General features: G+C 39.5%; 1 protein-coding gene across 2 annotated transcripts in view; it reads left to right on the forward strand.

Moving 5' to 3' along the window:
- GPR141 (G protein-coupled receptor 141) overlaps positions 1-26,951 on the forward strand; it is a 75,065-nt gene that overhangs the window by 21,023 nt on the left and 27,091 nt on the right. For both annotated transcript variants that reach the window (XM_046669867.1, XM_046669866.1), the window contains exon 2: positions 21,767-21,890. The gene's annotated coding sequence lies outside the window, so the exon portion shown is untranslated. The remainder of the gene's footprint in view (positions 1-21,766; positions 21,891-26,951) is intronic.

The following is a 26,951-nucleotide window of genomic DNA, read 5'->3' on the forward strand; positions in this document are numbered from 1 at the left end:
CTTGCTTTTATGGAGGCTTCCTCACATCGGCATGATCAGTTACTAACTCCATTTCCAGCCCCTCTCCCTTCTCTGGAGGATGAGAGGTGGAGCTGAAAAAGCCAAGCTTCTAATCACAGCTTGGTCTTTCTGGTGACTTGCCCCATCCAGAATCCATCCAGGAACTGACCTGGAGTCACCTCATTAGAACAAAGGATGTTCCTAGTGCTCTTATCACATAGGAAATTTCAAGGCTTTAGGAGCTCTGTGCCAGGAACCAAGGGCAGAGACCAGTATATATATTTCTTATTATTTCGCTCCTGGTCCACCTGCACTCTTGTAGTTCATCATACACCGCCTGGTACATGAGAGTATTTTTGTGCAGGTTTTAGCTTTTCTCTAGGTTGTAATCTCCTTGCAGAACAGTGACCATATCCAGCACAGACTTTAGTCTATGCAAGAGCCTCACTCAGAGAAGCTTTAGTTGGGATCTGGGCATGATACTCAAGAATTTTAAAAAAAGTAAACAATCGTCACATTCATGGATCCTCTCTCTCTCTCAATACTCCATTTATCTCTCTCTCTCTTTTTCTCTTTCACTCAATACTTCATTTACATACAATCTATCATATAAACGTCTCTACCAAGAGCAAAATTGTTGAATTGGCCTTTTTTAGATCTCTTCCCATGAAGCAAATTTGACGTAAAACTTTTTAGGGTCTCAATTGGGTTTTCAAGAAGAAAATTTTAACAGTAAAACAGAGATTATTATACCTATTTTCACTCTTTATACTATTATAGGTAGAAAGACATATAGAAATATTCAAAGATGTTTATGAGTCCTGCTTTCCAGGAGACAATAATGTAGTTGGAAAGGCACAATTTATCCATATAAAACAATGGCAAAGACCATAAGTCACTATGAGAATCTATATTTGTCAAATGTTTTATGGCTTATAAGGAGGAGATAGGTATAATAATCATTATTTTACTTTTAATATTTTTCAGAAAATTTAATTAAGAGAACTTGAAAGTTTAATGTCGAATTTTCTTCATGGGAAAAGATCTGAAATAGCCCAATTCTAAGACTTTGCTCTTGGCAGACACATTTACAGAACAAGAGTGGTTAGATAATCTTTATTAGATTGCATAAAAGGAAAAAGAATGTTGAGTAAAAATCATTAGCCAAATGATTAAATAGATAGCTAGTTTTCTAGAACAGGTCTTAATACCATTAAGGGTTATTAGAAAAAATTTAAAGCATTTTAGCAAGAAGGCTAATTGCTTCCCAGAAGACCATGGTAAATTGGATTACACAAAAAAGCTCTGTGCCAGGCCAGGTTTCAGACCATTTTTCTTTTACATTGCAAATGACAAAATCAAGCCTTAAGGTCACCTGGATACTCTTGCAGGTCGGGAAAGCGAATTTTATCTTCAGGTCCCGAGCTTTCTCCCACAGCGTCTGTCCTCGGGCATGAGTTGCATGATGTGGACTCTCAGTGCTGGGGTCCTTTAGACATGAGGGAGGTCAGTGAAGATGGAGAGGTCAGAAGGTTGGGACTTGATGTGTGGATGAAATTTGGATGCATGACCAAGAATCTGACACTCAGGCACATTAAGACAGTGATTCTCAAGGTGGGTCTGTGTCAGAATCACCCAAACAACTTATTGAGAGCACCAATTTCAAGGTCTACCTGTGGATTCTGATCCCGTGGTCTGAGATGGCGTTCTGGGCATCAGTGGCTGGACAGATCTCCTTGGGTGATTATGAAGGTTGTGGTTAGATGCCTGGTTATTTCTCATCATATTCCTAACCTTGTATTTTAAGTGCTAATAGCAGGGACATAACTAACAGTTGCTCCAAGGGTTAAATCTAAGAGAAGGAGGAATAGAAAAGTTTCTGGGACATTCAGAGAAGCGATTGGCATGCCGGCCCCAGTCGCCAACACTGTGCAGGACATACAAGAGAGGCTACTGCAGGGAGAGAGAGAGTTTTTATTCCTTGTTAGCTTATTAACTAGGCTTTCTTTATAAGAAATGGTGATTCTCTCAGCTATTGTATATGTCTAAGAGACAAACACATCTGCCACGTCCCAGACCTTGGTCAGTCCAATAAGCCTCAGCTTCTTGTGTCAGAAAAAGGGAGATCACAATATCTAATTCAAATAAGAATTATGAGGATCAAAAGAAATAACATGTGAAAAATGCCTAGGACGTAGTATTATTCAATAATTATTACCCTTCTTCTCTCCTACCACCATTGTACAGTTTATAGTTTTTATAATACCCCGAAATAAAACAAATGGAAACAATATATTCGTCTCACTGTGCTATCCGTCAACGACTTTCAGCCAAAGACCACAGGGACACCTGCAGCTAAACAACTGGGCATATTACTCATTGCAGGGAGGGAGAACACATGCCATGGGGAACCGCGGGGCACTTCAGTAACACGACCTTAGGAACAATCTCTTATAGGATTTGGGCTTTGCTGGGGTGATTTAGGGGAGGGTCTAAGGAATGGGATTTGCTTTGTCCTGGCTGCCGTCAGAAAGCACAGACAATTTTACGATTCAGTGAAGAAGTGACAGTCGTTAATTTTAACCAAGAAAGGGCGTGTTTGGTATTTAACGGGTGGCCCAGTGACCTTGTTTTGTCTGTGCTTAGAATAAATTACACCAGAGCCTTGCTTTGTCTCAATTTATCAGAGTAACTGAGCTGCTGCCTTTTCTGTTTCTCACTTCTGAAATGAAACAGAGTGTAGGGAAAAGCTGATATTTATTTCAATATTTATTTATATATTTATTTAAATGGAGAGATTGAACACTTATTGAACTTATTGTGTCTGTCATCAAGCTAAACTTGCATCCCGCCAGCAATCTCACAGGTATATTATCCACGTGAGGTGAGATTTGAAGCCAGATCTAGCTGACTTCTAACCGCAAAAGCTTCCAGTCTCGAGTACTGTCACCTTGTTGAGCGGTGCTTTTGACATCATTTGAACCCATGAACGAATTCCTGGCCAATGCTCTAAATGGATTTCCATCAACTTTACTTACAACGGGAAAAAATCTTTTAATCTATAATCAGAGACTGGCAAACATTTTTTTTGTAATAAAATGGATAGTAAATATTTTGGGCTTTGTAGGCCATACAGTCCCTATCAGGACTACTCAGTTGCCATTGCAACAGGAAAACAGCCATGGATTATATGTGACTGGATGTGTGTGGCTGTGTTCTAATCACACTGTGCTTATAAAATTAGTTGGCAAATGGGATTTGGCCCTGGGGCTGTAGTTTGCAAACTCCTGATCTAGTTTATAAGTAGCCAGAAATCTCAAATCAACTTGGATTTTTAAAAAGGTATTTTACATTTGGGATAATTATGTGTAGATTGTTAATTTAAAAATTATAAATATGTGCAATAATTAAATATGTGTAAATATAAATTTTACAGTGTTTTATTTTATCGGGGCTTTATCTGTTTATTTTAAATAAACCACCAATTTCTGACCACGGCAGAGAATCAGGATGGTGCCTCACACCTATTGCTTCTCTGATCCTGGACAGTGGGAACTGGAGCTTGAGAGGCCAAAGGGCCTATCTAATAGTTGTTCTGTGCTTCCTTTCATTATTTCTTAAAGGATAACTCTTGTTAACTAAACTGAAGCTCAGAGAGGTTGAATACCTGTCAGTTGTCCAGATTGTGGTAGAGCTTGTGTTAAGCCTCACATTCCATTCACTATACCCTATGCCTCAATTTTAATAAATTATTGACTTGATGGCTTGGAGGCCTAAGAAGATCCTCAGGCTGTCTTTTGCATCATCAAAGAAAGAGTATATGATCAGAATAAACTTAGTGCAGTGTATTTTGTTACAGTTTGACTTTTTGAAAAATTAGGTTTTTGAAAAATTAGGGTTGGGAGTGTGGAAACTGGAAGTCGGTACCATAGCATTGAGAGGGTGTTGTATGTCCAGCCTCAGCACCCAATTCCCTTTTTATAGACTCCACTTTGATCAAGGCATAACATCACGTCCCAGCTGAAAACAAAGATCACCTACCACCCCTGTGTCAGATTGTCCCCATTTGTGACTTGAGGGTGGAAAGATGGGATGGGCCATGTCACAGGAGATGTTCTGCTCTGAACCTCTTCAACCACTTGCTATGCTACTGCTAAGCTCTCTATTAAAAAGAATTTTCCATTAGAATCTCTCATTCTCCAAATGTGCAGAAAAAAATACAAGAGTATATGGGTAACTGGCACATTTGTATTTGTATGATTTTATGTTTAAAATTGAATATCACACAATGATATTTTTTCATGAAATTAAAACAGTAGTATAACTTGTACTTTAATTTATATTGTATGCTCAGCTCCTACATATTTCTACAAATATAGCCCACTAGGCAATATTCTGTCTTAGAGGAGTCTAATCTATGTTCATCCCCTCTCACTAAGCTTAATTTAAAACCCATCTGTCCCAGAAAATTTCAGAATAATTCAACTTGAGTGCTTCATTCTTCCAGTCCAGCCAGAATTTGTAGCCTTAGCTTATACTACAAAGCAAATATGGACCTCGTAATAATGGGCCACAACTATGTTGTTGTGGTGGCATGTTGTTATAGTGAGCACACTCCTGGGAGTTCCATTTGAAAACAGGGACAATAGACCTCATGATTCACTTACGATTTAGCATGAGAAAACAAGTGCTCCAAACGGAATATGGCAGAGAGAGAATGTATCGATATTTTTCCTGAGTCCCTTTCCTTCCTTAACCTCATATTATATATTATTTTGTGGCATAATAGTAGTAATAAATATAAATAAATAACAATTAAGAAGACGGTAGTCTATTGACATTGTTTTGTATGTTTGAAAGTGTTGTTGCGAGAGAAGTGGAACGGAGACTTGCTTTGTGACCCAAGGGGAGATCTTTGAGAAGCACCGTCACATAACTCAGCTCAACTCTGTCTCCCTTTTATTTCACGCCTACCTTAGAATTAGATGTAGAAAACAAAAATACAGGACTCCCCGTTAAATGCGAATTTCAGATAAAAGATATGTAATTTTTTTTAGTATAAGATGGTCCCAAATATTGCAGGGGATACGTATACAGAAGTAATTATTTGTTGTTTATCCAGATTTCAAATCTAACTGGGTATCCTGTATTTTTATCTGTTAACTCTACACCCAAATCCTTAAGGCTCAGTTTTCACATATAGAGCTTTCTGCTTTGACAGAATTGGATTTAATTTCCTGCTCAGTTGCATATGAGCCCTTAGGCAACCTCCTTAAGCCGAAAGTAATACTTCATATTGTAGAGAGTTGTCATGAGCATTACAAGGAGAGAAGGCAAATAAAGCCCCTAGGTTGGGGCCAGGCATAGGGAGCTGCTCAACAAATGTTGACCAAATGTTTATTTCCCTTTTTTTTCTCCTTCAATTTCTTTCAATTCTTCCCCTAACCTTTCTGGGAAGAATTAGGTGCTGCTTCCTTTTCCCTCATAATAGACTGTGCCCATTTCTATTACAGTATTTATTTTATATGACTTAAGGCCTGTTTTGTAAAAATGACAATATAGACATTTCAATTTCTTTCTTTCTTCTTTCCTTTGTTTTTGTCAGTGTTTCCCTGGTATAGCCTTTTAACATTTTTTTCTTTAAACATTCTAGACTCTTTTATTTAAGATGTGTCTAAATAATGGACTTCTAATGAATTTTTAGACAAAGTCTGATAATCTTTTTAACAGTAGAATTTGGTCTGCTTAAATGAATTACTAATGAAGTGTGCATCTATTTCTACCTTTTGATTTTTTGCTTTCTATTTATGTACCTTTGTGTAGGTTTCATTTTTCCTTTCCTTTCTTTCCTGTTCTCTTTCCTTTTGAAATTGTACTTTTTTTTTTTTTTCCTTTCATTTTTCTCTCCACTAGTTTGGAAGATAGACATTCTATTTTTTGTCTTTTAGTATTTTCAATAAATGGGAACTTCCATATTAATTTAAGAACCCTGTTAAACAATGTCTTAGATCTTACCCAGATCTTAGAACACATTGACAGAGAACCCCTACCCAAGTTATATAATATTGTTGCCTGGTATTTTAGTATTCTCTTGCATTTTAACCCAATAAATTAGATATTATTATTATTTTATACAAAATCTGTTTAGATTTACCCATACATTTACAGTTTTTTTGATTACCATTTTTTTCCTTCATACCTTAGACTTTCCTTCTTGTATAGCTTTCCTTCTTCCTTAAATACATCTTGTATATGTTCCTTTAGTAAGGATAAATGTCAATTTTGTTTGTACAAAAGGTCTTTGTTTAGCCCACATTCTTGAAAGATAGTTTTGCTGGGTATACTTTGTAGGTTGACAGTTATTTTTACTCATTGTTTTTGAGGTAATATCCTACTGTATTCTGGCCTCCACTACTGATTTTCATAAGCCACCTGTCTGTGTAAAGATTCTCTTTTTAAGTGATCTGTCTTCCCTAATGGGCTGCTTTAGCATCAGCCTCACTTTTTCCTTAGTATTCTGCAGTTTCACTATAGAAATCTATACCTAGACACAGGTATAGATTTCTTTTTATTCATTCTGCTTAAGATTTTTTTGGGGGTGAGGAAGGTTATTGCTGAGGTTACATCTGTGCCACTCTTCCTCTACTCTTTTTTGTGTGTTTGGGATGCTGCCACAGCATGACTTGATGAACAGTGTGTAGGTCTGTACCCAGGATCTCAACCTGCGAACCTGGGCCACCAAAGTGGAGCACACGAACCCAACTGCTATACCACTGGGCCAGCCCCCCGCTTAAGACTTTGACCTTACTGAATCTGATGATTGATTTTTCACCAATTCTGGAAAATTCTCAGCCATTATTTCTCAAAAAAATTGCCTTTAATTTGCTCCCTCTATTGTCTATTCTGGAACAAACTTAACCTCCATGCCACTTCATTTTTGTGGTTTTCATTATCTTTCTAAGAAGATAGCATAGTTGTTGAGAAACAGAACTGAAACCAGACTCCCTGAGTTGAATGCTATGACTCTATCTCTTGTTAGGTGTATGAATTTGGGCAACTTACTTAACCTCCTGTGCCTCAATTTCCTCATCTAAAATGGGGGAGCAATATCATTTACTTCATAAGATCGTTGTGAGGATTATAAGAGAAATTCTGGATAAAGTGCTAAGAAAGGTATACAGTGTGTTTGCTGTTACTATTTTTCTTTCTGTGCTTCATTCTGAGCAATTTTTTCATATCTATTATGTGGCCCACCAATTTTAATTTTCTTTGTCTAATATGTCCTTTGAGATACTGGTTCTATTGGTATATTTTTAATTTTCAAAAGTACAATTTTGGTTATTTTTCAAACTGCCTGGTCAATTTTTAATCATTTACTTTTAATATATTCTTTTATTTCTTTGTAGATTTATATTGGCATTGGCGTTTGCTTCTGCCAAGTATCTTCTGCCAGATACCCAGAAAGCCTGGGCCATTTTGAAAATGGCTTGTTCTTCCCTTTCCTCAATGTGTTGGGAAAACAGATTGAGGGAAAGTTCTCTGACCTGATAAACCTGATTTGAAATGACTATGAGATGAGCATCTGACAGAAAAAAAAACAAATCCTGAGGTTGGGAATTCAATTTGAGATTGACACCGTGGTTTTCATTCTCAGATCCCCATTGGAAATGCTTGGAGAGCATTTAAAAAATATCAATGCCTAGGCCCCTTCCCAGAAGTAAGATCCATGCCTCAGTGTTTTCTAAATGCTTCAAGGACAATTCCACTGTGCAGCCAGCATTAATGCATCAACCAGAGCATTGTGAAAAAAACTGAAACCACTCCAGGTGTCCCAAACAGGGAGGGATTTCCTGTAGAGGATCAGAAGCTGCAACACCATTGGAAGGGCTGAGAGAATAAAGAATAGGGGCAGCTGCTGCTCTTTTCCTGCAAATCAGGAAGTACAGGAATCTCAGGAAACCACCACTGTAGACAACAGCTGCTTATGCTCTAAAGAGCGTGATTCAGAGGAGGCCTGAGACCCTTCGCCAGACGGCTCGGCTCTTCTGCTCTTTCCTGAAGCCCTCAGGGCTGCGTGCTGTAGACACAGGAAAAGTGATGGACCCTCTTCTGTTTCACCTTCAGATTGTCTCAGGGATTTGACACTAAACCCTGTGGCTAGGGAGTCGAGGCAATGAGAAGGGGGGAAATGGTGCAAATCTGTCAATAGATTAAGAATCACTGATTTGGGATAGGTGAATTTCCAAAATTCAGAGCACAGAAGGGCTCAGGCCGATCAGTTACTTTGAACATCAAAATGCTCATAAAAACATTGATCCAGATTCAAGAAGATGGCTTGAGGTTAAACTCTCCCAGTGGAGAGAATTTTTCTGGATTGTCCAGATTTCTCTAAGTACCCAGAGGAAGCGAGAATATCTTTTTACCCCTATGATGCCTTTAACTTTTCTGGCAGTGCCAAAGAATTCATAAATGAATGGCAAAAAGAATCTTTAAGAAGAAGCTTAGTCAAATGAATTAAAGGCTACACTTTGCAGAACCCCAGCTGAATCTGGTATTCAGATGGAGAGGTTTAATGATGGGTGCCCTGAAAATGCAACTATGAAAGAAAGGGAAATGTGTCTGATGCCAAAGCTCATGTTCTTTGTTCTTCGTGCCATTGTTCCCACTTTCTGAGAGTGACCACCCACCTGGTGTGTCCCTACTTCTTAGTCACTCCCACAGTCTCTTCCTCTTCCTCTTTCTCTCCTATGCTTCCCCTACCTTCTCTTCTTCTTCCCTTTACCTCCTTCCTGTTAAAGGGTCTGGTGGTGGAGCCAGGCAGAGATGTGGTCAGATCTATGGGGATTTCTCAGTGGTAAGGTAACCTCAGACTCTGTGCCCAGGGGGAAAATATCACCCTAGAGGCAGACAGCTGCACTCTGAACCTCCCAGAACTTCTCCTGTCATAATAATATTGAATCTTTACTGCTTGCCAAGAAAATCCTAAGTGCTTTTAAATACAGTGCTTAGAATCACGATTTGCACATATTTAATACCTTAGTTTAGTGCCATTATTAAAATTTTCACAACAACCTTACAAAGCAGATAATTTTATTATCCCCATTTGATAGATGAGGAAACTATAGGCTTAGAGAGATGAAATAGCTTGCTCAATTTAAAACAGCTAGTATCCAGATCAAGTAGTAAGCATCCCACTGTGTTCTGAGTTTTCCTTATTACAACATGTTTATGTCTCCAGTTCTAATTTAAGAAGGACATTGGCAGACTAGAGTGTCCAAATAGTCTGGCCATAGGAGGAAGGTACCATAAGCCATATCATCTTTATCACCCTCATCAATGATGAACATTTATGGAGTGCCATCTCTATACCAAATCCTATGAGACATTTTACGTAAATATCTGCTCGCATGTAAAACACTTAGTACAACAACTTTATGAAATATGTCACATTATAATCATCAAATATATAGATGAGGAAAATGAAGTATGCAGATACTAATCAAGTAAATTGCCCAAGATGGCCCAGCTAGTAAATGATAAAGGCAGGATTCCAGCACCAAAGCTTGTAATCCTACACTATATTGGAAACTTTAATTACCTGCTTGAATAAGAAAAGATGGCAGGGCACAGAGGTTGAGAGAAAAGAAAGAAGAAAGGAGTATTCAGTTGACGAAGAAATATCATTTAGAAAGGAAAAATATTTACATTGTAAAGCTCCCAAGAACAGAACTGTAACTGTGGCAGGGTTGTTATAGGGAGGCAGACTTCTATATGAGATAATAAAGAACTTTCCAGCAATTATTTTTGTTTAACAATAACACAGACTGCCTCAAAAAACAAAAGTGTAAATTCTATGACTCTGGAAGAGTCTGGATATGAAAGAAATTTCTTAAATTGAAAAGAATACTGGAGTGTATATGACCTCTTAGATAATGTGTGACCTCCAAGATGCTTTGGATCTAGAAATTAGCTCGTTTAAGTCATCACGGCAGTCCAGTAGATGTAAAGACATAATTTTATAAGTGGACATGTTGAAGCATGATGAGGAAAAATAACACTTTCATTTGAGCCTAGGTAAAGAACAAATTTGGTCATTGAACTGAGCTCTGGAGCTAGTCTCTGATTCTGCCAGCATTTCATTCAAATTGTCTCCTGACAAATGACTTGGCAAAAAAGCCTGCCAAAAGCAGTCTGTGCTCCAGTTAAGCAGGGAGTTGTTGTTCTTCCTGAATTTGTTTTTGTTTTTGTACTAAGAAGGCACTTCTTCCTGCACAGTTTAATGGGAGTATTAACAGGGTGGTGACAAAGGGAGGTGCCTCTTGCAGGGAGTAGCAAAAGCTAAAGCTGACCTTGTAGGACCTGCTTGCAGGAAAGGCAAGTGTCCTTTCCGGGAAAGACAAAGTACTTCAGGAAACGTGAGGGGGAACAGGGAGCCATGCACAGGGTATGAGCCCATCTAGACAGCATCCTTTCCTTGCACAACCATTGGCTTCATTATGCAAAAGGGTTAGTCAGAGCAGCAGTTAGATGTCAAAGCCCAAATGCCTTGCTTAAAATACCCATTCAAATAAGTAATAATAATGGCTACCATGTTTACACTTCACAGATCACAAGGCATGTTCAAGTATGATAGGCATCTCACCAGAACCTTCTCAACATTTTACAAACAAAGAAAATTAAAGACTTATAAAACTTCTTTCATATTATAGTGTCTCATTTATCTTCCAAATGACCTTGAGATGGAGGTGTTATTAAACTATGTTGTTAACTGAGCCAGAGAAAACTACACATAGATGCACAAGCCACAGCAACTGTTCTGAGAGTATCTAAGGCTGTTGTTTTGTTTCTGTCATCAATGTCATTGTCATCAGGCAATTAAGAAATACAGGGCAATTTTGCATGGTGGAGAAATATTAGAGGAACTAAAGTTTAAAAATATTTTTATGATTATGAAAAGAGCATTTTTATTATTATGGAAAATTGGGAAAACATTGAAAAAGTACAAAAAGAAGAAAACTTATAATCCACCTGCCCAAAGCAACCACTCTTAATTACTTAAATATTTGGTATAGTCACTTTCAATAAATACACATGTTCAGATTATATAGTAGAGATCATAGTGTATACCCAGTCTTGTCTTCTTCTTTTATCACAGAAATTTTCTACTTTATTTACTATTTCTTCATCAGCATTATTTTAGTGGCATAGTAGGTTGTATGGGTGTAGCACAATTTACTTGACAGTAAGTGCAAAAATCTCCCTGCATCTAGTGTGTACATTTTGCACAGGTGGCTGGTATTGCTCTTAGTAATTCCTACAAGAGGGATTACCGCCTCAAAGAGCATAATTGCTATTCACGACCTTTGTGAACATTGCCAAATTGATTTCTAGGAATGTAGTCTCAATTTCAACTCTAACGAGCAGTGTCATCTCATCTTTGCTAGCATTGAGGGTTGTCACAGTATTTTACTTCACTAATTTTATAGATGAAAAGGATTTTATCATGTTTTAATTTTCACTTATATGAAACCCATTGATGGCAAGGTCATTTTACCTCGTCGACCCAGTTCCTTAAAGGCACTGATAAAAGAAGTATCTGCAAAGGGCAGTCTTGAGCTAGCTGTTTCCTGCCAACAGTAAAGATCAGATGATCACGAGTAACTCCCAATGGGCATGGTAAATACTTAAGAGCGGGAAGGCTTGTGTATTGGCTGCAGGAGCAGGGAGCATAGCAGCAGAACTGAAGTGTGTCTGTTGTTTGTCAGCTGGGCTCTTCTCCTCCCACTTGGAGTCTTTCTTACTGAGTGAACAGCTGTTGAACTCCTGTTGTGTGCCCAGCACGCCTGCACTAAGCGTTGTCTCAGCATTTGGTTCACAGCGTGGATTCTCTCTTCACAAAGTCCTCTCTGCAGAGAGTAAAACAAGGAGAGTTTCAAGTGGAGAAACTGAGAGGACCTGGTGATCCAGACGGAGACCCATTGCCAACATTTCCTTTGGAGGCATTAAATTTAATCATATTCACTCTTCATAATAGAAAATAGAAGTATATCTATCTTTCACCATTGTTTGTCTTTTTTGGAAAATGTTTTCTGCCCTTATTCTTTTCATTTCAGATTACTAGTTAAAAATGTCATTATGGGAAATTTGAAAATCACAGCATAGTAGGGAGCAATGAACTCCGTGTATCCATTATCCAGCTTCACCCAGCTACAGCAACTCAACTCACAGCTGCTCTGGTTTGATTTATTCCACCTCCCCTGAACCCCTAAAACTGGATCATTTTGAAGGACACCCTAGATATGATATCATTTTCCCCATAAATATTTTGATATATCTCTAAAATACAAGGACTCTTTTTTAAAAAAATCCTAACTATAATACTATTATCTTGCCCAACATAATTCTTTAATATCATCACATAGCCAGTTACTCTTCAAATTTTCCTGATTGCCTCACATTTGTTTTTCAGTTGGTTTGTTGAGTTGGGTTCCAAACAAGGCTTAGACGTTGCTTTTGTTGATTTGTTTATTACATCTTTCTCCTCTCCCTCACTTTTCTCCAGCAGGCAGCTCTCTTTCCTTTTAGTGGGAAATCGTATTTAAAGCCCACAATCTGGGTACCAGGGATGCTTTTTGTTACTGTGATGGTCATTATTTCTGGACAGAGCGAGGAAGTGAGCAGCAAGAGGTAGCTTTGTTCTGCTTACATGATTGTAATTGGTATTTACTTGTGTCTATAACAGGGTGATTTTTTTTTTCTTCCTGAGTTTCAGAACTCCATAACTGCTTAATCAAGTATTCAATGTGTATTATAACTAATGGTGTTCTAAGTTCTTTAGGGTGAGAGTGGGGATGGTTCGCCACATGATCTGGCTCTCAAAATCTTCCTTAATATTCTGCAACACTCACGAATCAAAACGAAGAAAACAAAGCAGGGGGAAAGACTGAAATTATTTGGAGCAAAATAACAGAATGACAGAGCTTCAAGGGTCTAGTGAGATATTCCAAGTTGACTTCTTCATTTTGTAGACAGATACACCAAGGACAAAGAGCCGACTTGCTCAAGGTGATCTAAATCAGTAGTTCTCAAATTTTAATATGGCCAAGAATTGCCTGGAGAACTTGTTAAAACACCACTGAGCCTCACCCCAGAGATTCTGATTCAGTCAGTTTCGGCGGGGTCCTGGTGATGTCCATGCTGTCAATGCACTGACTAACCTTGAGTGACACCAATCTGGGTGTTTCCTGATGAACAATCAAAGTGAGCATCCTCTTGGCTACACCTCTGCTGAAGTACACAAGAACTCACTTTGAGCTATCTAGGAGCAGATGTTGGAAAAAACAGATCCTGGGGTCAGAGCAGGTAAATTGTGGGTTGGCTAAGTGTGACCTATCAAGTGTGCTTTATGGAAACTGGGCTGCCTCCACGAATCTACTTGATGTCTTCAAACTTTCCTCACAGATTAACTCCTTTAGGTTAATTCCTCCTTTTAAAAATCAAGTCCTTAAAAAAAAATTCTACCTCTGCTGTCAAACTTAAGTTATTCATCTCAATTTAAGTCTATTTCAAACACCATCTGGAAACTTGATGTGAGCCTCCTAATAGCAGGCAATCTTTTTCTGAAATAACACAGCTTCTGCTTGGATCCCTCTGTTGGCCCTGAATCCTTCCCACAGGATGTGGTTAAATATTCTTGAACAGAGAGTGATCCAGCAAACTAGGTATCCCAGAGATGCAAATTTTCAACTCCAAATGAAAGAGGACACTGACTTACCTGAATAACAGCCTCAAAGTTTGAGGAAATGCCGCCAGAAGTGGCAGAACTTTAGAAACCTCAGTCCTCTGTGTATAGTAAAAATAGATGACAGATACCCCAAAAGGCAGGATAAATCCCTTCACTTCAGAACTACTCAGGAATCTCAGTCCAAGAGCCAGTGGTAGGACTTCAGAGTTCCCAGAGGCTTTGAGGAGAGCCTCCCTTGAGATCTGTGTTCTTTATTTCCTGTCTGTTACTTGTTCAGCAGCAAAATCTGGGAATCCAAACGGCAGGTCCCAGGGAGATAGAATCTCTGCTGGAGCGATGTCTCAAGGAAAAGAGTGGGTGCGGGCAACACTGGGGGACTGAGACACTGGCTGACCTTTGGGACACAAGAAAGAGAGGAATGGTTGCATTCCCACTTGGGGTCCCTTTGATAACAGTCCTTATTCACCTCCATATTCCCTAGACTCACCCTAATATGTGCTTATGTTTGGGAGGAGAAGGACCCAAGGGTTTCTGCTGGTAGTGTAGGGACTCAGAGTACACACATGTGTACCTGTGGTGGGTGGTGAGATATGCTAAAGAGTAGGAAAGAAAAAAGACTAAAAGGGTAATTTGGTGGTCAATTTTGCCATCTTAATATTGCTTTTCTTTGGACCATAGAAATTAGACTGCCATTCCCTCCTTGCACCACTATTCTCTGCTTCTCTGGATTATGTATCAGCTTGTGAATCAAAGGCCATTTTTTAAAAAAGCAAACCTGATACCTGAAATCTGGCAAAGAATGGTTGCCTTTCTGGTGGCAATGCATGAGCAGATGGGAACAACATTTCAAAAAGCAAGACGCTTCTTAAGATCATTGTATTCAGTTAGCTAATGCCAGCAAAATGCTGTGTAATGTCATCCCGTGACTCAATAGCACCAAAAAGCAATTGTTTATCTTCATGGACCTGTGTGTTGGCTGAGGGTCAGCCAGTTGGTTTAGGTTCAGCTGAGTGACTCTGCAGATCTCACTTCGGCTTGCTGCCACATCCAGTGTCTGCTGACTGAGGCTGGGCTCTCCTGTATGGTTTAGTTCTACTCCATGGGTCTTTCATCCTCCTCCTGGGACCAGGGGCTAGCCCAGCATGCTCTTCTCGTGGTAATGACAGAGGCACAGGAATATGCAGAAAAACCACCCGTTAAGGTCCAAGCTGGAAACTGGCAAACTGTTACTTCTACGTCAGTTTGGCCAAAGCAAGTCACCCGGCCAAACACAAACTCAGGTGGCCGGAAATACATTCTGCTTCTGTGGCAAGAGAAACTGCAAAGTCACGTGTCAGAAGGTGTGTATATAGGAAGGAGTGAACAATTGGGCAACTAATGCCTCTGCCACAAATATAGACAGTGCTATCAATTCAGTTGAATCTTATTACATAAGAAAATTCAGATACAATACCATTGGATTCTGAGGCTAATTTATAATGCTTTCTCATAGATAAACTGTTAAAAAAACTTTAGCCAATGGATCTGAGGCATATCTCTTAGGTCCTGTTTAGATTTCTCTTCCTCTTTTACTGCCTAAATTCTTCTCATTTTTTTCTGTGTTCCTCATGGTTCCAATGTTGTACTTGTCTGCACTGAGCCTTATCACTTGATGAAAGTTCCCAGACTCTATATCTGCAATTGCTCCATCACTTTAAGTATATGCTGTGTTCAATATATGCTGTCTTGTTGCTAAAGAACCTTTAACTCACAGTGCAAAATGCCCATTAATTATATATTTAAGTGACTGGAACCTTGTTTCTCTACTTAAATATTCTGTGTAATTTCAGCTACCATTTGTTAAGAAGCTCCTAATGCAAGCCTCTACATTGAGCGCTTTACGTCTCTGTTGTCTCATTTAATAATCCTGCAAATATCGATAGCGTAATCTCCATTATATATGGGGACGCTGAACCCCGGCGGATTAAATAAATTGCTTAAGTTCAAATTGGCCCTAGTACCAGAATTCAAATATGGTTATATGACTACAAAGCTAATAGTTTTTCTATTATTTTCTGCCTGTCTTTTGCTTCATCATCCCCAAACCCTCCAATTTTCCTAGATTTTCCTCTTAGATACAGTGAAGGATAGGTTATATGCCAGGTATTTTGGTGGGAAATGTTGGCGACATTACTTTTTACTCTCTTGAGAGCTATGGGTTTGGCAGGGCATGTGTTATTATTATCCTCTGTAAAGCTAAGGGGGCAAATACTTGGAGGTGAAGAGATTTACACAGCCAATAAGTGGCAGAGCTGGGACCCAGGTTCAGGCTATTTTTTGCCTATATCATTTAAATTGTTACATTTAATTGTGTTAAGTGAAAAGAGTGATAGTTTGCAATTTTGCTAATGGAACTATCCAGTTAACTTGATGGCAAAGGACTGTATTTTCCTATAAGGCTCTAGAAGAGTTTGGGAATAATAATAAAGTGGGTGTTTCTCACTTTGTAACAAAATAAAAGGTAAGTTGGGAGAAGATAGTTACCATGCAGTCATAGTCTGCTAGGTTCTAGAGTGTTAGATTTGTAGTGAATTTTTTAGTAACTTGGAACTCTTGGTAACTAACTGCTGGTTACACAACTTCTTGGGCAATTCAAGTCAAAGAATAATCCAAAAAGAAGCCAAACAAACCTGAATTTATCTAAATAACCTTGAAAAAATAAAATTGGAGTTTCTTCCTTTACATGCTCTTTGTTTTCCAATGAACGTTTTTTATGATAAAGATCTGGTCCAAGAAATTAAGAATTTATTTTTCTTTGTGTTTTGATTTGTCATTTGTGTAGCAAGCACACTTACACCATGGTTTGTTACTATGATGTTTAGAAACAGGATGTAAGCTTTTATGTTCTTTGTAATGGTTTCCCATTAATCTGTGTCTCAAGCATTAGCAGTTTCAGAAAACTCAATGAGTCCTGATTTGGGTTAGTTTTAGCCTCCTGAAAATTAGAAAACGTAGTTTCTTTCTTGAGTATTATTTATCTTTATCCTGAATTTCTCAGCCATGTTATTACAAGAATTTTTGGTTATTGATATATTTCAGCTTTTTCTCTTTCTTTTTCTTTTCTTTGCTTTTTTTTTTTTTAAAAGAAAAAGACCTCTAGATGGGGAGGAGAAGAAGGGGAAACTATTGAAATTTATGGAGTATGGATTGCTTAGTCTCTAACCCCAGCCTGGGTGCCTTACATAATTTATCTCCTTATCGGTCTCATATTACAAATGAGGAAATAATGGCATTTTTACTAATGCAAACTAGATGGAACTCTAATTTAAATTTTTTATCGGGCTTTGATGGGTTCAAAAGTTGCAATTTTGCCTCCTGTTTCCTTTCCTATTAGAACATATTTCCTACACCAGATACCTAAACGTCTGTAGCCAAGCAGTATCAGCATCACGAGCTTAATACACGTTGACTTCTGTTATGGTAGGAAAACGACTTCAACACTTCTAAGTCTCAAATATACACACTCCACTCTCTAAAACAAGAGACTTTGTCTTTGCCCAGCATTCCCAGAAAGAGTTCTGAAATTCTTTCCAATTGGACCATCTTAGGTCATATGTCCACCTTGAACCAGTAATTGTGATTATGTTACCGAACCTGAAGTGAGTTTGCTCACCCGTTGCACAGCAAGCCAATCTCTGACACCGGGTGTGGTGGAAGAAAGTAGGAATTTTATTTTTGCACAGCACTAAGCAAGGAGAGAGGGCAGCTAACGCTGAAATCCCAAATTCCCCAAGAAGCTAAAAGGAAGGGTTTTTCTTTGGGGTTTTAGGTAGGGGAGGGGGAGCATATGGCCTTGCTGGTTGGAGCTTTCCCACCAGCCTGTCTTTGGCCTTGAGACACTTGCAGAGAGGAGGGAGCCCATGACCTTGCTGGTCAGCAGCTTTCCCACCAGCCCGTATCTCTTTGCAAGAGGAGATAGTCCAGGTGCTTGCCCTTGACGGTGTCTGTCTCCATGGAGGATAGTGGATTCTGGAGCCAGGAAGCCAGAGAGTAAGCAGGGAATGAGTGTTTTGGTTTTAACCCCATATATGCTGGGTTTAATGTGGGGAAAGTGATATCAGGGTCGGTATCAATTAGATGTAAGGTGGAGGATGAAATGTACTACTCAGTTTACCTTCACCCAAGTTTAGAATCCCACCTTTGGAGTTGAGACAAATTCTTCAGAATGACATAGATCCTGAAATGGAAATGATGGGCTTTGAGGAAGGCAGAGGTAGAGTCTGAGGAGGCAGGCAACACAACCGTCCATGACATCATTCATTCTTTCAAGGAACCATGTAAGCAACAGTTTTGCTAAGAATGGTGGGCAAAACTTGAAGAATTAGACATAGTTCCTGCCCTGGGTATCTGTATTTTATCATGGAGAGGGAGGAGCTAAATTAAGAACCATAATCAAACCTTGAAATGAGGTGAAATAAAAGTGGTACAACTCTGAGGGTGGGAAAGACAATTGCTTTAGAGGAAGAATAATGGAAAATTCTTGGAGGAGGTGGAAGGTGACTTAGAGCATAAAGTACTAGTTAGCAAGTTTTTGGCTTATGTGATATGTTGCTGAGAAAAATTGGGACATAGGAAAAATAAGGTTTGTTAGGGAATAGGATGGACAGAGGGATTAGAAGAACAAATAATAGCCAGGGCTTTAGTAGAAAATGTAGCGTCCTAAAGAGCAAAAATTACCCTACGTCACTGTTTTATTTGGGATCAATTTTTTCAATAAGGATAGTCAAAAACTTAGCACATGGACAGAAGTATCATTTCTTGTTGACTGCAAGCAGTAACTTCTGTATTCTTTGGTGAGTTAGTTCTGTGGTTCAGGAAGCCAGTGTGCTGCAAATCGTGTTTCTCTTTCAGTTCACATGGTTCCCTTCTTAAGAATTTCTATTTTTGAATGACACTTCAACTTTCCTTATTGGCTTGTATCTAATTTGTCGTAAAAGAGCACTTAAAGTTGCTGAACTTTCAGTTACGTGTTCAGCTCACAATCTTTGTATCTAAACATTGAAGGGAAGGTTTTCCCTCGTAGACTGGAGATCGATAAAGTGCCTCCCACTGGGCCAAGAGCATCATGAGCACGTATTAGGGCCCAGCTCTATATACAGAGGCCAGAAAGATATGTGGAAGGTTCTCTAGCCAATGAGCCTCAATTTTCCATGACAGATATGATCATAAGGAAGCAAGGCTGTGTCCACTACATGGGTATGTCTTATTATAGATGCGCCTTCCTAATTATGTGCATCTCCGACTAAGATTAAAATTTGTATCATTTCTTAAACACATAATAACTGTCAGCTGGGAATATGGTCCAGAAAATGTGGACTGAGGCCTTGTGAGAAGAACTAGAAGCTGCTTTCAAGTCTACAAAAGGGAAAAGTTATGCATCTTTCCTCTAGTTTAAAGCATCTGGTCTAAAACAGAACCAGTAAAAGAGAAATACAAATATATCTCTTATTGTCACCTCCCATCCCCCACCAAGTTAAGTAGATTGAGGACATCGCTGAACAACTAGAATTAGATAATCAAAGTCTACGTGGAGGTTGTGTATTTGCTGACAGACATGTTCAGGTTGTAACGGAGAAGACCATGTTGTTCATTAACAAACCTTTCAAAATTTGGTGTCTGTCCTTGGTGGTTTATGCTGTTCCATCCCCTGCCTTTTCCTGTCTCTTCCTTCTTTCCTCTACTCTCTTTCTGCCTGCCAAATTTTTTCCATCCTTTAGTTCCATTTCAAAAGGAGCCTCTCCTGTGAAGTCCTCCGGGATTTCTCCTTCTCTCAGGTTAGCTTGTTCTCTTACCACTCTGCTATGAAGGCACTAATTCACTCAGAAAATATGGGAAAGCCAAGGCATTTCTAATCTCATCGTACATACAGTTGTAGCTATAAATAATTGAATATTAACAGCAATACTAGCATGTCATCTGAGATGAAAAAACATCATCCAGGGGAAAAATATTTAGGTCAAGTCAACGACACAGGTTTGAAATCTCCAGTAAATGCCTTTTCCCCTTGCCCAGTCTTGGAACTTTAAGATCCATGTCCTTTTTGAGCATTCTATTTTAAGGCCTTTCAGGGCTGAGGATAATTCTGTGGCCAGAATCTAGAGAAGCTACTAATATTGGTGTTTGGTACCTTTAAGAAGCTGAGGGGTAAACCAGAAGCCAGAAGGAAATGCCTTTGACTGCTTGGTAATCAGAACTATCACAAAGTAATTCTGTTGTTTGAGCCTAAGGTGGAAGTCTGAGTGAGTTAAGAGATGGAGTAAGACATGACTGCAAAAGCGAAGTGTTTGTCAAATCACAGAGTCTCAGGATTGGTCATCTTATCTGGCCCTCCGTTTCAGTGATGAGTTTTCTGTACAACAACCTGCCAACAAGTTTTCAGATCCATGTTTTTGGATACCTGGTGCCTCTTCCTTCATCAACCATTAATGGTTAGTAGCTTCTTCTGTCCATTTTAAGTTCTCAGGTGGATCTCACCCTGTGTTTGATAATGGACAAACTGGTTCTCCTCCTCCTGTAAGAGGACCAAAATGCTTCTAGCTACTCAGGTCTTCTCTTCAAAAATATTGAAACTTACCCTTTGCCACACATATGTGAGAATTATGAGTCACTGTTGTTAGAAGGGATGAAATTGTCTAACCTTAGAGTTTCCGTCAGCCCTGGTTAGAATGTGCATTTCAGAGGCTGCTGGGTAGCAAACCAAGAGAAAAGGGACTGAGCATTAGATGGGAAATTGAGGAAGTTAGTGGCACCTCCTCCTACTCTGGGGATTTCTGCAGGAAATTACTTCAGCCCATGTGGGATGGGACAGAGGATAAACTTTGAAGAAAAGAAGTAAGAGAGTGAAAGCATAAGGCAAAGCTTGAATCCTTCCAGGGATTCCATTAGAAATAAGGCAAGGATGAAGGGAAGCAGGAGCAGCCCTTGGAAATGGGCCGGCAGGAATAACAGGGGAAGTAGGCCATAAAGAACTTCAGAGCCAGGCTGGAACCAATATCCAGGGGGCTGGCTGGTCCTAGGAGGATCATTGATCAGAGAGCTACATCTAAATGAATGCGAGTGCATGCAGTGAGAGGAAAGAGTGTCAGAGTAAGGGGAGATGGATAGGATTCAGGGAGGCTCAAGACTCAGAGGGGGCTGGGGAGCGAACCAAGAACCAGGCGAAAAGAAGAAGCGCAGCATGGCTAAAGCCTGGCACTCCTAGGGAGAGGGCTGTGTCCCAGCTGCTCAATCTGGGACCCCTGGGCACAGGGCAGCAGGCTCTTACAGATACCAGCCCCTCATGCCCATCAATGGCTAGCCACGGCCCTCTCTGGGCTACAACCATCTAGGGTGGAGCAGCTGCTCAGGGCCCCCCCATAACAATCTCTCAGTGTGAGTTCCAATCTCAAACCGGGGGAGTTAAGGACTTATAGCTCAAAAAGTGAAAAGGAATTAAGAAAAGGGCTTAGGACTCTATCTTTAGGACAAACTAAATGTGGGTAATTAAATTTTAATGCAGTTTTGTTTTTCTATTTCATTACAATCGGGTAAACTGCTTCTCAAACATTTACTGGCTTTAGAGAATATCAAGTGGGCCTATTCTAACAGTTTTTAAGAAGACTTCTCCAAGTCTGCTGCTAGCATGCAAATTAATTGCCTTTAACTATCCTGATAACTGCTCATAGAGATATAAACAAGTGCAATGGAGAAACAGGGAGCGACTGTCTAGGAGAATCCCCAGCTCAGAGGACAGCGAGGATGCAGCAGGCAGGGAATGTCCACCTTTTTGCACAGGAGGAAGACTCCTGTATTGCTGCAGCCCCATGAAGTGGCACTCAGTATTTGGGCTTCAGTGATGCCACTTGTTAGCTAAGTAAACCTGGAAAAGTTTAACTTTCCTGAGCCTCAATTTCTTCATCTGATATTTGGGATAAAAATACCCAAGTCCTAGGCTTTTTGTGGAGATTATAAGTAACGTATGTGAAATTTCCATCCTCGTGCCAGGAACCAAGGAAGCACTCAGGACGCGGCAGCTGTCATTACCAACAAATCGTGCTCACATGGACGCACCCACTGTTGATGAGAAAGCGTAAACCCAGAGGCACTGGGGACTGAAGACGGGAGGCAGGTGAGCCCCGGCAGATTTGCCTGGCAAATCTCTCGGTAGCTTTGACTTGAGGAAGGTCTTACTCCTCTGAGTAAGCTTATATTTCACGCTCACCTTGGAGGTATGGTGCCCGTACATGGTGGTTAATTCTGAAATGAAATGCCATCTTCCCCTTAATGAAAAGGCTCAACATTCTCTAAAGTCATTTTCCATTCCCAGGCCTCCCCAGGTATTCTGTTGGCTGTGGCATCTTGACTTGTCGGCAGATTATATTGCGCTCCAAGACAAGGTCAATGATTTTTCCAGAGCTCTATTTAAATGTGAAAGGAAGTCATGATTTGAACAGGAGAATACCTATAGAGCTTCTGGAAGAGTTTTGTTTCATTGTCGGCTTAGCTTGCTGAGGGTTGAGCGGATGGTGTAGGTTTCAAGGGACAATGAGTTACTCGACAACAGTGTTTACCCACAGCCTCTTGTTTTACTCATTTCAGAATTCTGTGAGTAAAGATTGCTGTTAAGAAACAGTGAGTAAAGATTGTTGGCTGAATGAAGTCATGTGGATAAAGTACAAAAAAACTCTGCCTGATAGGACTAGCTTAAATTAGAAAGCAGGAATAAACTTTTTATTTTAAATGAATATTTTGTATCTGTCAATGTAAAACAATTTGGTGCTATTAATCTAGATCCACAAATATTTGCGTGCCGTATGACCACTCTTTTTTGAATACCACCTTCTGGAAATAATCCAAACATCTAAAATGCTTAATTCACAAAAATATTTATCATAGAATTATTTATAACAACAGTAAATCAGAAACACCGCTTCACTGAAAGCTTGGTTAAATAGCATCGAAGGCGGCTACTTAATGGGAGATTATGCAGTCATTTAAAGGTACAGAAGCTTAAAGGCTAAGTATTTTGGTATATTACCAGTGAAAAATATGGGTTGAAAATTGAAGTACAATGTGATTATAACTCTCTCTCTATCTCACTAACATAGAGACATAGACACTAGCAGAAAATATGCTAAAATATTTAAAAGAGTAGAAAAAGTCTGTTCATCTTCTAATTTTTCTCTAATTTCTTTAATTTAGTTGCCTCTTTTTGTAATAAAATAAAAAACAGAAACACTGAGAAAAGGAAAGGGAATAAAACTCTGAGAGTTATTATGAAGAAAAGAAGACAAGGGAGAAGATGAACAAATGGAAAATTAAACAGAAGGAATGGTCATAGTGGTGCAGAAGGGAACACCCTACTTGTGGTATATTTGATGAAACACGCCCAGTGTCAATCACCCGCAATGAAAGTGTGAAAAGCAGCCTTCTTTAGCGATAGCCTATCCTCATTGGGCTACACAGAAGCTTAGAGGCGAGGGAGTTACTGGCATTGCTGAACACCAAGTGCTGTCTGTCTGTAGCCCTCCTCCCCGTCTGGTTGCCTGACATGTTGTTTCTCTATCTTTGGGGGTTGGGAGGATTAAGTAGGCCAGATCGTGTGGTGAGGGTGGCAAGAAGACCACAGCAGCAGGGGCACTCGGGGATTCAAGGAACACAATCCCACACACTTAACATTTTATGAGAAGAAAGCACAAACCCTGGGCAACAGGGTACTTCTTTGAAGCAATATTTCCAGTAAGAAGTCAGGGGACATACGTGAGGATCAGAGTTCACAGCACATTTTAATACCTTCAGATCCATGGATCTGTGCGAAAACTCTCTGGAAATGGAAAGAACTCACAGACTACTCCTTATTTTGCAGAAAGCAGGTGGTAAAATAGGTATAAGGTAGCTTCCAGAGCAATGTGGCTCTCACTCTGGACAGACACAAAGCCTCTGAGTTTCAACCTCATGGGGCTCTGACCTCAGCTTTCACTTCCCTTATGGATAACCAGAAGTCGTAAAGTCAGAAACAGTGTTTAACTCTTCAAGTGACTGCAGAAACAATAACCCAAACCCAGAAGGCTGTTGTTGGTCAGAATTGATGTTTTGGTTAGTGAGACCGCAGCTCTAACTTTACTCGAAAGTGCCTAAGCAAGCTTTTTTTCACAGTTTTAGTTGAAGACCCAGAAGATTCCTTTCAAACTTCAGAAATAGGGTAGGAAAGGAAGATGACTGTGAAAGAATGCAAACACACAGAAAAACGGGGTGGGGGGTGCTTTTTAATATGTTCCTTAGGCATATAATTCAAATGGATTTCTTCAGAATTGACGTTTCTGTTTTGTTGTCTTCCACACTGCTTCTCATATTTTTAGACAATTTTTTTTTAGCTGCCTTGAGGTGATCCTTAATGTGGAGCTGTCATTCCAGAGGCTTTTCTCACAATATTTTGGATAAAATGCTGCTTGATTTTCCCAGAGTGATTAAAGTGAATGCTCCTATTTGTTTTAACAAACATAACAAAATGTAATTTGTTCTAAGGGTATCTCAAAGTCAGGGAGCCATCTGTCCACCAGCAACCTTTTCTCCCGGTTCTGCCTCTTCTAGCTGGGGCTGGATATTCATCTTGGCTCCTAACTGGTGTCCTTGAAGAGGATACATGGGGGTGGGATGAAAGCTCTGCCACTTACAAGCTGCCTTTCACTTCTCTGGGCCTCTGGTGTCCTCCTATGGTAGTGCTGTGTCATGGGAACAATTCTGGACTGGAACAGAGGACCTGAGATTCAGCTAGTGACTACTGTGTTAGGTAAGAAAGGTCCCTGTGTGGGCTACTGCGTCTTCCTCAGTTTTAATGGTGTGTTGGACACCATGATCTCTAGGTTTCACTCTGATGCTGAGATTTTGTGATTTCCTCTTCTGATCCCTGGCACAGGTGTTCCTCCAACCCTGGAGACACAGTGGTGAATTGTACAGCTTTCGTGGATCCTTCATTTCTAGGGGCAAGGGTGGGTACGAAAGACAAGAAAAAGTGAGACGACAGCGATAAGCACTATGAAGAGCATGACTAGGGTAGGGCTTGTTCTCTCTTATTGAATGAACAGAAAGCTGAATCCACTCACAGTCCCATCTCTTCAGGGTGCCACAGGAGGACGTGAATCCAGGGGTGGAGTGAGAAGCAAAGAGAAATGAATAAATTCAGAGGGACCCGACCTTTTATCATGAGTCTGGCCCTCTCACCCAAAGCTTACTGGTACCATGGCCGCCAAGCTGTCTAACCAGGGAGCTGTGAGGCATACTTCACTCCTCTGCTCCCAACACAAAGGCAGCCACTTTGCACCACTGATGCTCTGTCTTAATTCTTTGCATTTATCAATAGAAATTTTCTCTCTCCTTCCTCATCACCAGAGGCTCAGTTCAGACACAGTTTCTCTCTCTCTCTGTTTAAATAGTGACTTTATTGAGATATGATCCATATACCATAAAATTCACTCTTTGAAAGTGTACAATTCCGTGGTTTTTAGTGTATTCACAGCATTGTATACCATTTCTCTTCTTTGTGAGTGGCAGAAGGAACAATACAAATAGTTTATATAGATTATGATTTCAGATATGTCTGGACTTTTTTCCTTTTTAAATTTGTCTATTTGCCATGTCTTCTCATTTTTTTCCTGCCTTTTTTTCCCTTTCTGTCTTTGCTTGCATTTATCGGGTTTGCTGTATTCCATTTTTCCTTCTTATAATTTGTAAGCCATACCAACTTCCATTCACCGAGTCATCATTCCTAAATTTTCATCAAGAGTTTAAACTCATCTTTTGTTTCTCTACAGTTAAATACTACCTTTAACCTCCTCTCCAATGAAACAAAATTTTAACATACAACTCCTTCCTTTAACTTTCCCCATTCTCATCATGCTGAAACCATTGAGTATTTTAGTTTTGTGTGGCCAGCAATTTTAGATTTAATTGTGTTTATACTTATAATTTGGTCCACTACTATATTTTTGATATCCCATGTACTTTTTTTTCATTTTGCTGGAATATACTTTAATAATTCAGGGAAGATCTGAGAGAGGTAAACTTTATGAGTGTTCATGTATCAGAAAAAGCCTTTCCTCTTCTCTTCCTCTTGGATACTAGTTCACTTGAAAGCAGAATTCTAAATTCAAAGCCATCTCTCAAAACCATTCAGATTTTTTTCCCAGTATTCAATATGTCCAAAGTCTGATGCTGAATTGTTTCTAATGTTTTTATAGATTATCTGGTTTTTTCCTCTATGGGAACTCTGATGAGGTTTGATTTCATTCACTCAAGAATTATTTGTTAAGAAGCTATTATGTGCAAAGCACTGTTACAGGTCCTGGAAGTAGACAAATGAAGAAAACAGAATGCCTTGTCCTCAAGGAGCTTGAGTTCTAGTGGAGAGAGCAAGAAGACAAACAAACAAGTAAAACATATGGTATGTCAGTGATAAATGCTGTGGAGAATAAGAAAAGGGGATGATGTGTGTTGGTGGAGGTGGTTGAGTGTTGACATTTTAAATAGGAAGGCCAGGAAAGGAATTACTGGAGTGATCTTTGGCCAGAGACATGAAGTGGGTGAAGGAGCAAGCTATGAAGATATCTGAGGGAAGAACACTACTGAAGAGGAAACTTCATATGCAAAGGCCCTGAGGTAGGAACACACCAGGGATGTTTGAGGAAAAGCAAGGAGTTATGATGTTTACTTAGAATATACCAATGAAAGGGAAAGTTTTAGGAGATAAGATCAAAGAGATAGAGTATGGGGGAGGAAGGCTTAAGTTCTGTGGGGACTAATAGACCATTTTCCAAATTTTGATTTGACCCTGAGTAAAATAAGAAGCCCTTAGAGGATTGTGGTAAGGGAAATGACATCTTCTGAGTTACATTTTGGAAATCACTCTAGTTGCTGATTGGGAATAGACTATGGGGGAGACAAGAATAAAAGAAGAGATAATTCAGGCATTTGTTGCAATATTCCCAGTGAAAGAGGATGTAACCTGAACCACAGTTGTAGCAATGTAAGTGGTGAAGCATTGACATACCTTAGATTTATTTTCTTTTTTGTAATTTTTTAACTTGTAATTATATACTTATAAAGACATTATAAGAATGGTACAAAGGACTCCAATATACTCTTCACCTAGATTACCCAATTGTAATATTTACCACATTTGCTTTTTACTTTT

The sequence above is a fragment of the Equus quagga genome, chromosome 8 (genome assembly GCF_021613505.1).
Source record: "Equus quagga isolate Etosha38 chromosome 8, UCLA_HA_Equagga_1.0, whole genome shotgun sequence".
NCBI lineage: Eukaryota > Metazoa > Chordata > Mammalia > Perissodactyla > Equidae > Equus > Equus quagga.